This window comes from Heteronotia binoei, unplaced genomic scaffold (genome assembly GCF_032191835.1).
Source record: "Heteronotia binoei isolate CCM8104 ecotype False Entrance Well unplaced genomic scaffold, APGP_CSIRO_Hbin_v1 ptg001312l, whole genome shotgun sequence".
Lineage (NCBI taxonomy): Eukaryota > Metazoa > Chordata > Lepidosauria > Squamata > Gekkonidae > Heteronotia > Heteronotia binoei.
The window spans coordinates 120,519-134,239 of record NW_026800235.1 but is presented as its reverse complement, the minus strand read 5'-3'; the positions used below and the strand labels follow the sequence as shown (position 1 = coordinate 134,239).

General features: G+C 49.2%; 1 long non-coding RNA gene across 1 annotated transcript in view; it reads left to right on the top strand.

The window, feature by feature from the left end:
• The window catches only part of LOC132591024 (uncharacterized), a 226,366-nt gene that overhangs the window by 133,900 nt on the left and 78,745 nt on the right, over positions 1 to 13,721 (top strand). The window contains exon 2 of the long non-coding RNA XR_009556799.1: positions 8,371 to 8,468. This is a non-coding gene — a long non-coding RNA (uncharacterized LOC132591024). The remainder of the gene's footprint in view (positions 1 to 8,370; positions 8,469 to 13,721) is intronic.

The following is a 13,721-nucleotide window of genomic DNA, read 5'->3' as shown; positions in this document are numbered from 1 at the left end:
GAAGAGCCCTACTGGATCGGACCAGGGAGGGTCCATCTAGTCCAGCCTCCTGTCTCACTCATTGGCCATCTAGTTCCTCTGGAGGGACAACAGCAGAGCAGAGAGGCTGAGGCCTTCCCCTCAGAAGAACCTCAGAAGAGCCCTACTGGATCAGACCAGGGAGGGTCCATCTAGTCCAGCCTCCTGTCTCACACAGAGGCCAACCAGTTCCTCTGGAGGGCCAACAACAGGGCAGAGAGGCCAAGGCCTTCCCCTGAGAAGAACACCAGAAGAGCCCTGCTGGATTAGACCAGGGAGGGTCCATCTAGTCCAGTCTCCTGTCTCACACAGTGGCCAGCCAGTTCCTCTGGAGGGCCAACAACAGGGCAGAGAGGCCAAGGCCCTGTCAAATATTTATTTAGGAAATATCTTAATTGCCTTTCCCTCAGTGTTGGCCCCAAGGCACTATGTGCATCCTTGGCAAGTGCTTGTCCAGCTGCTGCTTGAAGACGGCCAAGTGGACAGGAACTCACTACCTCTCTGGGTGGCTGATTCCACTGCTGAAGAACTCTGACTGTAAAAAAGGCATTTCCTAATATCCAGCTGGTACCTTCCCACCTGTGATTTGAACCCGTGCCTGCGATCCCTTCTCCTCTTCTGCCAACTGGAACAGCCCCCCGCCCTCCTCTAAGGGACAGCCCTTCAGATCCTTCAAGAGAGCCCCCCTCCACCTCCTCTTCTCCAGACTGAACCTTTCCAAGTCCCTCAGCCTTTCCTCCCAGGGCTTCTTGTTCTCCAGGCCCCTGATCATCCTTGTCATCCTCTTCTGTACGCGCTCCTTTCTTTCCACATCCTTCTTGAAGCGAGGCCTCCAGAACTGCACCCAATACTCCAGGCGTGGCCCGACCAACGCGGCGTACAGTGGAGCGATCTGGATGTTATGTCTCTGTTGATACACCCCAAGATGGCATTTGCCTTTTTTGCTGCTGCATCACGCTGGCTGCTCATATTTCACCTTCCCGAGTCCCTGAGCCTTTCCTCCTAGGGCTTGGTCTCCAGGCCCCTGATCATCCTTGTTTCTCTCCTGTGCACCCGCTCCAGTTTGAGAGCTGCTTTGGTGTAGTGGTTAATTGTGTGGGCTCTTATCTGGGAGAACCGGGTTTGATTCCCCACTCCTCCACTTGCAGTTGCTGGAATGGCCCTGGGTCAGCTATAGCTCTCGGAAGAGTTGACCTTGAAAGGGCAGCTGCTGTGAGAGCTCCCTCAGCTCCACCCACCTCACAGGGTATCTGTTGTGGGGGAGGAAGATAAAGGAGATTGTGAGCCGTTCTGAAACTCTGATTCAAAGAGAAGAGTGGGGTATAAATCTGCGGTCATCTTCTTCTTCTTCCATTCTGCCCACTCAACCTTTTGCTTAATGCTGTTCAGCTCGTTTCCAAGTGCTTGTTCCAAAAAGCGTTGGACGTAAGTCCGTGTCCCCAGTTGTTTCGACAAATGGCCACGTGCGTTTCAGAAATGGACTCAGCCTGCTCTGTCGGGGACGGCGGGATATAAATATGAAAAATAATTAAAAATATAAAAATATAATACATCGAAGCTGGATTATATTAGGGGCTGCCTGAAAAATCAGAGATGTGGAAGAAGGCTCTTGGAGGGAAAGAAGCTCCGATGCGACAGAGGTTGATGGGAAAGCTTTTATGTGAAAATGTTCTCCTTAGACATGCGGTATGTTGGGCAGGGGTGGGGGGGGGAACACACATTCCTTTGGGGTTTTGTGAGGTCTCCAAACCGTCAATGGGGGACTAATACAAGCAGGGCTCTCCTGGGAGCGCTTTGCTTGTCACAAAAATAGCCGCTTGGTCTTCTTTGTCTTCCTTTTGTGCTTCCAACGGCATGATCTTTTCCAGAATCCTTTTAATTATGAAATCCTCTCTCAGCAGTGCCAAACATCACTCGTGTTCCGAACGTCAGCTCTTTATTGTTTCAGCCTCTGTTTCCACCCCCCCAGCAAAATAACACTGCGTGTGTGTATGAGAATGTGTGTTTTTAAGAGTGAGAAACTCCAGACGCCTCGACGAGAACTTAGGAATTCAGCCTTTGAGTTTGTAGATGTTTTTGTTAAGTATATAACGACTTGAATGAAGAAATCCACCAGTGAAAACAAATCAGATTGCTTTCCCATAACCACCCTCTCTCTTCTCCAAGTCTTCTGATCTTTTATCATAATGACTCTTCGATATATTGAATGTTGTGAGCTGACTCGAGTCCCCTTGCGGAGAGGGCGGGATAAAAGTTTAATGTAAATAAATAAGTAAATAAATTAAGATTTTGTGTACTTGTAGGCCAGCCCTCCCACAAGGAAAACTAGGCATTTGTCTAGAGCACCGGGCTTGGAGGGCGCCATAGGCAAATGCTGAAATGTTGCCGCCTGGCTGACACGCAGTCTCTTTATTGCTCCCTGAGCATCCTCAGATGCTCAGGGAGTAATACAGAGACTGCACAGTTTCTTTATTGGCGGAGGTAGGGGCAGGAGTGCAAAAGGGGAGGGGCCAGCCCAGGGGTGGCGTCCTGGAGGGGGCGGTGACTGGAAAATCTGCCTGGGACACAGCGCACCCTAGGGCTGGCCCTGTGTACTCGATATGGCTGTGTATGGGTTAAGTACCATCAAGTTGCTTCTGACTTAACAGTGACCTATGAATCAACGCTCTTCCAAACTTCCAAGTTTTGGCTAGGGCCACAATTCTGCCTTAGTTGTCAATTTGGTCATAGCGGTTAAGTGAGCAGACTCTTATCTGGGAGAACCGGGTTTGATTCCCCACTCCTCCATATACACCTGCTGATGTGACCTCGGGTCAACCACAAGTTCTCTCAAGGCTGTTCGGCTCAAGAGCAGTTCTGGGAGTGCTCTCTCAGCCCCACCTACCTCACAGGGTGTCTGTTGTGGGGAGGGGAAGAGGAAGGACATTTGTAAGCCGCTCTGAGAAACTTTCGGGTAGTGAAGTTGTTGTTGTTCAGTCGCACAGTCGAGTCTGACTCTTTGAGACCCCATGGACAAAGTCACGCCATGCCCTCCTGTCCTCTACCATCCTCTGAAGTCTGCTCAAGTTCGTGTTTGTTACATCAGTAATTCTGTTCAACCATAGTTCCAGGTGGGCAGCCGTGTTGGTCTGAAGCAGTTGAACAAAGCAGGAGTCAAATTTCATCTTTAAGACCAATCAAGTTTTATTTAGAACATAAACTTTTGTTTGCTCTCTAAGCACACTTCATCAGACGAGGGGATCAGGTATTGTGGCTGGAATACATGCAGTTTGTTGATTAAGAGGGCAACTAACTGATCACATGGTCACATAAAACAGTGTGGCTTGGCCGTTTGGCCTGGATAGCCATAAAAGGTAATAAAATTCCCTGCCAAATGGTGTTTCTGCACATCTAGGAAAGTCACAAAAGGGCATGTATATCCTAGTTATAGTCCACCCATCTTATCTTTTGCCTTCCCCTTCTTCTTTTGCCTTCTGTCTTTTCTAGCATCAGGGTCTTCTCCAGTGAGGGCTCCCTTCTCATTTGGTGGCCATAGTATTTGAGCTTCAGCTTCAGCATCTGACCTTCCAGGGAACAGTCCGGGTTGGTTTCCCTTAGGACTGACTGACTGGATCTTCTTGCAGTCCAAGGGACTCTCAAGAGACTTCTCCAGGGAGTGCTCCCTTCTCATTGGGTGGCCAAAGTCTTTGAGCTTCAGCTTCAGCATCTGACCTTCCAGGGAACAGTCTGGGTTGGTTTCCCTTAGGACTGATTGATTGGATCTTCTTGCAGTCCAAGGGACTCTCAAAGGTAGTGAAGGGTGAGGTATAAATCCATTCTCCTCCTCCTCCTTCTAAAAAAGAAGCGTCTAGTGTATGTGTGTGCAGAGTTCTATCAATTCACAGCTAACTTTTGGTGACCCCATAGGTTTTTCGAGGTCTCCCATCCAAGGTCTAACTTAGCTTCTGAGATATGATGAGATCTCCATCCAGGTTTAGACAAGAGGCTTTCAGAGGTGGTTTGCCATTGCCTGCCTCTGCATGGATCTAGACAAGCTGGAAGGGGTCCAGAGGAGGCCAATGAAGATGGTGAGGGGTCTGGAGACCAAGTCCTATGAGGAAAGGTTGAAGGAGCTGGGGATGTTTAGCCTGGAGAGGAGGCAGTTGAGAGGTGATAGGATCACCAAGTCCTTGAAGGGCTGTCCTATAGAGGAGGGTGTGGAATTGTTTTCTGTGGCCCTGGAAGGCAGGACCAGAACCAATGGGTTGAAATTAAATCAAAAGAGGTTCCGGCTCAACATTAGGAAGAACTTCCTGACTGTTAGAGCAATTCCTCATTGGAACAGGCTTCCTTGGGAGGTGGTGGGCTCTCCTTCCTCAACAGAGGCTAGATGGCCACCTGACAGCAATGAGGATCCTTTGAATTTAGGGGGGGAGGTATTTGTGAGTTTCCTGCATTGTGCAGGGGGTTGGACTAGATGACCCTGGAGGTCCCTTCCAACTCTGTGATTCCTGATACTTAGAGCAGTTCCTCAGTGAAACAGGCTTCCTCAGGAGGTAGTGGGCTCTCCTTCCTTGGAGGTTTTTCAACAGAGGCTAGATGGCCATCTGACAGCAATGAGGATCGTGTGAATTTAGGGGGGGAGGGGGAAGTGTTTGTGAGTTTCCTGCATTGTGCAGGGGGTTGGACTAGATGACCCTGGAGGTCCCTTCCAACTCTATGATTTCTTTTTATGAGTGGGCAGAATGGAGCGGCTTTTTTTCTAGCAGGGACTCCTTTGCATATTAAGCCCCACGCCCCTGATGTAGCCAGTCCTCCTGGAGCTTACAGCAGTCCCCGTACTAAGAGCCCTGTTAGCTCTTGGAGGATTGGCTACATCAGGGGTGTGTGGCCCAATATGCAAAGGAGCTCCTACTACAACCCCCCCCCCCCCACCTTGCTGGTATATATTTCCATGCAGCCCAGCCGCATATGTGAAGGTCATCTAGGAAGAGCTGTTAGAGAAGCAGCCTTCGAAGGGAGCTGTCCAGCATTGTTTCATTCTCTAGTCTTGAAAAGCCTAGGCCCGGGGTGTTAAACTTTTTTGTTATGAGGGGCAGATCTGACATAAACGAGACCACGTCGGTCCAAGCCGTGTCAGGCCGGGCCGTTTGCGTACCTATTTAAGATTAGGTAGCAGAGATATAAGGAGACTGACGGACACAATTATCATCATTATTTTTAAAAGAAGCTTAAAACATGCTTGAAACGTTAGCGCTTGTTGGTCTTAAAGGTGCTTTCACACAAAAGGCAGCCTTTATTGGCATATATAAGAACATAAAATAGAGGGTCGGCCGGGTTACGTATCAAAAGAATACATAATCCGTACAGAATAAAATTAGGATCGCAAGATAAACAAAGTGGCAACGTGGTAAAACCTGATACATAGCGCTGCTTATCAGGATGAGTAACCATAGCTCTGTAAAAAAAAAACCCTTTGCTACTAATTCTGTTATTTCCGGATCAGAATTATCAAGCGAGAAAGGCGCTTTCTTTGTATTTCTCCCATGGGATCCGGGGAACTGGGAGCGCTGCCTTTTTACTTCCTTTACATTTTAAGCATATTTTAAGTTTTTTTAAAAAATATATATTTGTGTTTGTCTGTGTCCTGTATAAAATTTATATCTCTGCTAAAAAAAGAAAAAGGTAAAGGTAGTCCCCTGTGGAAGCACCAGTCGTTTCCGACTCTGGGGTGACGTTGCTTTCACGACGTTTTCACAGCAGACTTTTTACGGGGTGGTTTGTCCTTGCCTTCCCCAGTCCTCTACGCTTCCCCCCCAGCAAGCTGGGGACTCATTTTACCTTCACAACATTTTCACGGCAGACTTTTTACGGGGTGGTTTGCCATTGCCTTCCCCAGATCTACACTTTCCCCCCAGCAAGCTGGGTACTCATTTTACCTTCACAACGTTTTCACGGCAGACTTTTTACGGGGTGGTTTGCCATTGCCTTCCCCAGTCCTCTACACTTTCCCCGCAGCAAGCTGGGGACTCATTTTACCTTCACAACGTTTTCACGGCAGACTTTTTATGGGGTGGTTTGCCATTGCCTTCCCCAGTCCTTGACACTTTCCCCCCAGCAAGCTGGGGACTCATTTTACCTTCACAACGTTTTCACGGCAGACTTTTTACGGGGTGGTTTGCCATTGCCTTCCCCAGTCATCTACACTTTCCCTCCAGCAAGCTGGGGACTCATTTGACCGACCTCGGAAGGATGGAAGGCTGAGTCAACCTCGAGACGGCTACCTGAAAACCCAGCTTCTGCCGGGGATTGAACTCAGGTCATGAGCAGAGCGTAGGACTGCAGTAGTGCAGCTTTACCATGCTGCGCCACGGGGTTCTTTGCCTAATCTTAATGGCCTGACATGGCTGAGCCCAATCAAACATGGCTGTGCATTTCTTATTGGCAAGCATCAAACAATCCCATTGGTTCAGAGCAGTGTTCCTTCTATGCTGAGCTCACAGATTTTTAGCCTCTGGCTCATGCATTTTTGTCTTCGCTCTGGAAAAATCACCCCGGAGCAACCTAATTTATGCAGAAGCTCACAACTTTAATGCCAGTAGCTCACGAGGTAGAATATTTGCTCATGAGACTCCACAGCTTAGAGCAGGGGTGGGGGACCTTTTTTCTGCCCAAGGGCCATATGGATATTTATAACACCATTCGCGGGCCATAAAAAATTATCAACTTAAAAAACAAGGGAGAATGATTCAGGCCAGCAAAATGAATGCAAATAATTGTTTTTCTATTTGAAGTCATGTGGGGTGAGCCTAATCTGGCACATTGGCACACGCATACACACACCCAGCCCACCACCTTAGGCCAGGGGTGGGGAACCTTATTTCTGTCAAGGGCCATTTGGATATTTATAACATCATTTGTGGGCCATAAAAAATTATCAACTTAAAAAACAGTGCTCTGCTGAGGGAGAATGATTCAGGCCAGCAAAATTAATGCAAATAATTGTTTTTCTATTTGAAGTCATGTGACACACATGTCACACACACACACAGACACACATACACCCGGCCTGCCACCCTAGGCAAATGCCTAGGTTCAGGGCTTTTTTGTAGAAAAAGCCCAGCAGGAACTCAGTAGCATATTAGACCACATGCCCTAATATTAGCATATTAGGTCATACACTCATTATCATATTAGGCCACGCCATCTGGGATAATCAAGTGCAAACTGAACTGTGGCACTAACTTTTCCAGGCCCTGCAGCTGTTCTGGCCGGCCAGCCAGGCCCCAGGGAGGCTGCCACACAGTACATCTGGGCCCTGTGATCCCTGCCTGGCCCTGGGGAGGCTGCTGCACAGCTTGGCTGGGCCCCACGATCCTCTCTGGCCAGCCAGGCCCCAGGGAGGCTGCCACATAAGAACATAAGAGAAGCCATGTTGGATCAGACCAACGGCCCCTCCAGTCCAACACTCTGTGTCACACAGGGGCCAATAGATGTGTGTGTGTGTATACATAAACACACACATATATACATACATACACACACACACATAGTGGCTAATAGCCACTGATGGACCTCTGCTCCATATTTTTATCCAATCCCCTCTTGAAGCTGGCTATGCTTGTAGCCACCACCACCTCCTGTGGCAGTGAATTCCAATTGTCAATCACCCTTTGGGTGAAGAAGGACTTCCTTTTATCCATTTTATCCTGACTGCTCAGCAATTCCGTGGAATGCCCATGAGTTCTTGTATTGTGAGAAAGGGAGAAAAGGACTTCTTTCTCTACTTTCTCCATCCCATGCATAATATTGTAAACCTCTATCATGTCACTCCGCAGTCGACGTTTCTCCAAGTAAAGAGCCCTAAGTGTTTTAACCTTTCTTCATAGGGAAAGTGTTCCAAACCTTTAATCATTCTAGTTGCCCTTTTCTGGACTTTTTCCAATGCTATATTGTCCTTTTTGAGGTTCGATGACCAGAATTGCACACAGTATTCCAAATTAGACCGCACCATCAATTTATACAGGGGCATTATGATACCGGCTGATTTGTTTTCAATTCCCTTCCTAATAATTCCCATCATGGCGTTGGCCTTTTTTATTGCAAACACACACTGTCTCGACATTTTCAGTGAGTTATCTACCACGACCCAAGATCTCTCTCTTGGTCAGTCTCTGCCAGTTCACACCCCATCAACATGGCTCAGTTCGGCCCAGCAATCCCCGAGGGCCTCACAACGTGACCTCGAGGGCCGTATACGGCCCCTGGGACATAGGTTCCCCACCTCTGCCATTGAGCTAGATCTTGCGACAATTTATGGCTTTCTTGTAGCTGGCTTCGTTTGTAACTTCTTGTTTTGATTTGCCACTTCAGAATTGTGGAATGCTGTGAAGAGCCCAGCTGCCTCATAGATAGAAAAAAAAAAGATTTGGGACTATTTTCAGCTGAAGCGTATACGACGTCCATAAAAGGTAAGAAACAGATGTACTCCATTCTCTAGTGAAATGTTAATGTATATTCCTTTCAGCGATAGGAGGGATGCAGTGCGAAATATGGCATGTCAGAGGTGTCACCTAATTTGATGTGAGGGCCAGTTCTGACACAAACATGTGTAATAAAATGTAATGCCAGGTAGTGGAGATATAAACTTTATAAAGGACACAAAGGCAGTTAAATATTTTTTAAAAAACTTAAATCATGCTTAAAAGATTAGCACTCTTGCAATATTTTGTTTATTTAACGGTTTCTGATAACTGATGCCTCTTGCTCTAAATCGTTGCCGCAAAATCTGGGGACAGTGTCTGTGCTGTAGCAATCTTGAATATGCTGTTCAGGTGCATGTCTGTAAGTTGTAACCCTGCTTTTGATTTATTGACATTCATCACAGAAATCTCATGTTAAACGCCTGTTGGCAAGAATGGAAACTTGTTTTTTTTATTTTTATCGGAAAAATATGTTCCTTTTGGGAAAGAATGCTGCTGTTTTCTACTTTTCGTATTTCTGCACAGCCAAGGGGTCTGTTGAGAATTGTTTGTGTGTGCTGCTAAGAGGGATTCCAATTTAAAATAGGCAAAGTCAAGCTGAAGGGAGACCACAGGCCTTCTGTGGGTTGAGGAGGGAGAAATCAAGAGACCCAATTTGGTGTAGTGTTTCAGTGTGCAGACTCTTATCTGGGAGAACTGGGTTTGATTCCCTACTTCTCTGCTTGCAACTGCTGGAATGGCCTTGGGTCAGCCATAGCTTTCGTAGGAGTTGTCCTTGAAAGGGCAGCTGCTGTGAGAGCTCTCTCAGCCCTACCCACCTCACAGGGTGTCTGAGACTCTGAAATTCAGAGTATAGAGCAGGATATAAATCCAATACCACCACCACAGGTTAAGCAGACAGGTTAAGACGGATAAAAGGAAGTACTTCTTCACCCAAAGGGTGATTAACATGTGGAATTCACTGCCACAGGAGGTGGTGGCGGCCACAAGTATAGCCACCTTCAAGATGGGTTTAGATAAAAATATGGAGCACAGGTCCATCAGTGGCTATTAGCCACAGTGTATGTGTGTATATAACATTTTTTGCCACTGTGTGACACAGAGTGTTGGACTTGATGGGCCGCTGGCCTGATCCAACATGGCTTCTCTTATGTTCTTATGTTCTTATGTACCACCACCACCACCACCTCTTCCTCCTCCTCCCCAGTTTGGTGTAGTGGTTAAGTGTGTGGACTCTTATCTGGGAGAACCGGGTTTGATTCCCCACTCCTCCACTTGCACCTGCTGGAATGGTGTTGGGTCAGCCATAGCTCTGTTATCTGGGAGAACCGGGTCTGATTCCCCACTCCTCAACTTGCAGCTGCTGGAATGGTCTTGGGTCAGCCAGGGCTCACTTATCTGGGAGAACCGGGTTTGATTCCCCACTCCTCCACTTGCACCTGCTGGAATGGCCTTGGGTCAGCCAGAGCTCTCTTATCTGGGAGTACCAGGTTTGATTTTCCCCTCTTCCATAAGAGCATAAGAGAAGCCATGTTAGATCAGGCCAATGGCCCATCCAGTCCAACACTCTGTGTCACACAGTGGCAAAAAAATTATATATATACACACACACTGTGGCTGGAGGGGCCACTGGCCTGATCCAACTTGGCTTCTCTTCTGTTCTTATGTTTTTAAGCCAAGAGGCAAACGGAGGTGGTTTGTCGTTGCCTGCCTCTGCGTAGCAACCCCGGACTTCCTTGCTGGTCTCCTCTCCAAATGCTGAGCAGGGTCACCCTCAGTGTTCCCTCTAAGCTGAGTTAGCGTGAGCTAGCTCACAGATTTTTAGTCTCCAGCTCACACATTTTTGTTCTAGCTCAGGAACAATGCCCCCAAGGCACAATAATTTCTGCAGCAGCTCACCACTTTAACGCCAGTAGCTCACGGAGTAGAATTTTTTGCTCCCAAGACTTTGCAGCTTATTGGGAACATCGCTCACCCCTGCTTAAGCTCCATGATCTGATAAGATCAGGCTAGCCTGGGCCATCCAGTTCAAGGCTAACAACATACAGCGGTGGGCTTGCCGTTGCCTGCCTCACCGTCGAAACCCTGGACTCCTTCACTGATCTCTCCTCCGAGGACTAACGAGGGCCGGCCCTTCTCAAGCATCTGAGACCTGGGGAGATCGGGCTAGCCCGGGCGACACAGATCTGCCTTTGGAAGGGCAAAGATGTCTCTTGCGACTGAGTCACGCTGCTCTGTCAGAAGTACAGGCTCTCACAAGGAAGAAGAGCATTGTGATGGACTGAGTCCGGCCAGACAGAAGGCGCTTTGTTCCCTGCTTCTAGGGCCGCTGTCCCACCTTGCAAACGTCGAGTGCCCTTCCCTCTCTTCGGTGGTCCAACTCAACCCATTCCCAGGCAAAGGTGCTGGGCATCAGGATCCCGTGACCGGCTTGGTTGTTGGGCAAGGCTGCTGGCTTTCTTCTTCGGCGCTGCAGGGATGATGCCTACAGCTTAGCTCAGGGGTGGCCAAACTGTGGCTCAGAAGCCACATGTGGCTTTTTCACACGTATTGTGTGGCTCTAAAAGCCCCCATGTCTCTCTTTAAATCACTTCGCCAAGCCAAGTCAGGCAACAGCTTGGAGAATGCATTTAAAGTTACTTTCTTTCCACCTCCACTTCCCCCATCTTCCTTCCCTCCCTCTCTCCCTCCTTTCCTGTTTGGTGTAGAGCCAGTTTGGTGTAGTGGTTAAGTGTGTGAACTCTTATCTGGGAGAACTGGGTTTGATTCCCCACGACTTCACTAGCAGCTGCTGGAATGGCCTGGGGTCAGCCAGAGCTCTCTTATCTGGGAGAACCAGGTTTGATTCCCCACTCCTCCACTTGCAGCTGCTGGAATGGCCTTGGGTCAGCCATAGCTCTCTTATCTGGGAGAACCGGGTTTGATTCCCCACTCCTCCACTTGCAGCTGCTGCAATGGCCTTGGGTCAGCCATAGCTCTCTCATCTGGGAGAACCGGGTTTGATTCCCCACTCCTCCACTTGCAGCTGCTGGAATGGCCTTGGGTCAGCCATAGCTCTCTTATCTGGGAGAACCGGGTTTGATTCCCCACTCCTCCACTTGCAGCTGCTGCAATGGCCTTGGGTCAGCCATAGCTCTCTTATCTGGGAGAACCGGGTTTGATTCCCCACTCCTCCACTTGCAGCTGCTGGAATGGCCTTGGGTCAGCCATAGCTCTCTTGTCTTGGAGAACCGGGATTGATTCCCCACTCCTCCACTTGCAGCTGCTGGAATGGCCTTGGGTCAGCCATAGCTCTCTTGTCTTGGAGAACCAGGTTTGATTCCCCACTCCTCCACTTGCAGCTGCTGGAATGGCCTTGGGTTAGCCATAGCTCTCTTGTCTTGGAGAACTGGGATTGATTCCCCACTCCTCCACTTGCAGCTGCTGGAATGGCCTTGGGTCAGCCATAGCTCTCTTCTCTGGGAGAACCGGGTTTGATTCCCCACTCCTCCACTTGCAGCTGCTGGAATGGCCTTGGGTCAGCCATAGCTCTCTTCTCTGGGAGAACCGGGTTTGATTCCCCACTCCTCCACTTGCACCTGCTGGAATGGCCTTGGGTTAGCCAGAGCTCTCTTATCTGGGAGAACCGGGTTTGATTCCCCACTCCTCCACTTGCACCTACTGGAATGGCCTTGGGTCAGCCAGAGCTCTCTTATCTGGGAGAACCGGGTTTGATTCCCCACTCCTCCACTTGCACCTGCTGGAATGGTCTTGGGTCAGCCAGAGCTTTGGCAGAGGTTGTCCTTGAAAGGGCAGCTTTTGGGAGACCCCTCTCAGGCCCACCCACCTTTTTTAGTTGGAGATGCCGGGGATTGAACCTGGTTCCCAGGTTCAATCCCCGGCATCTCCAACTAAAAAGGATCCAGGCAACAAGGCGTGAAAAACCTCAGCTGGAGACCCTGGAGAGCCACTGCCAGTCTGAGTAGACAACTGACTTTGATGGACCTAGGGTCTGATTCAGTAGAAGGCAGCTTCATGTGTTCTAGGGAGAGACGGTGGCTCAGTGGTAGAGCATCTGCTTGGTAAGCAGAAGGTCCCAGGTTCAATCCCCGGCATCTCCAACTAAAAAGGGTCCAGGCAAGAAAGTGTGAATAACCTCAGCTGGATACCCTGGAGAGCCATGAATGGGGCTGTGGCTCAGTGGTAGAGCGTTTGCTTGGTAAGCAGAAGGTCCCAGGTTCAATCCCCGGCATCTCCAACTAAAAAGGGTCCAGCAAGAAGGTGTGAATAACCTCAGCTGGAGACCCTGGAGAGCCATGAATGGGGCTGTGGCTCAGTGGTAGAGCATCTGCTTGGGAAGCAGAAGGTCCCAGGTTCAATCCCCGGCATCTCCAACTAAAAAGGGTCCAGGCAAGAAGGTGTAAACAACCTCAGCTTGAGACCCTGGAGAGCCATGAATGGGGCTGTGGCTCAGTGGTAGAGCGTCTGCTTGGGAAGCAGAAGGTCCCAGGTTCAATCCCCGGCATCTCCAACTAAAAAGGGTCCAGGCAAGAAGGTGTGAACAACCTCAGATGGAGACCCTGGAGAGCCATGAATGGGGCTGTGGCTCAGTGGTAGAGCATCTGCTTGGTAAGCAGAAGGTCCCAGGTTCAATCCCCGGCATCTCCAACTAAAAAGGGTCCAGGCGAGTAGACGTGAAAAACCTTAGCTGGAGACCCCAGAGAGCCACTGCCTTCCACATCTGACGTTCATATCTTGTGGCTCTCAAACATCTGACATTTTTTCTATGTGGCAAATTTGGCCACCCCTAGATTAGAACAAGAGGCCGGCTGGCGTGTACCTCACTTTTCAGAGGACTCCCAGAGTGAGCCTATCTTCTGCGGCTCTCCCTTCAAAAGCCTGGCTGGAAACAGGGGCTTACCACTTCTGATGTATAATTTACCCGCTTTTCCTGGCATGCCAGGCCTTGTTTGCATTGGTAAGCGCATGTTCCCCTTTCCACCTCCTGTGCAATCTCACACGGAAGATCAGCAAGCTCACCTACCGCAGAGGTGGGCGTGGGCCGGTTAATGAGACAGAGAGCGCTCCGCTGTGGATTCTAGAAGCTTGTAGAAAACTCCTGTGTGGCAGGCCTGCTCTGAAGCGGTCCCCCTGTGTGCCCACACAGAAGACACAGAGATGAACATCTGTTCCAGGTAAATGCAGCTGAGTTTTCACTGCGGACGGCATGCTGGCAATTGCGCCGCTCCTTAATATGAAAGC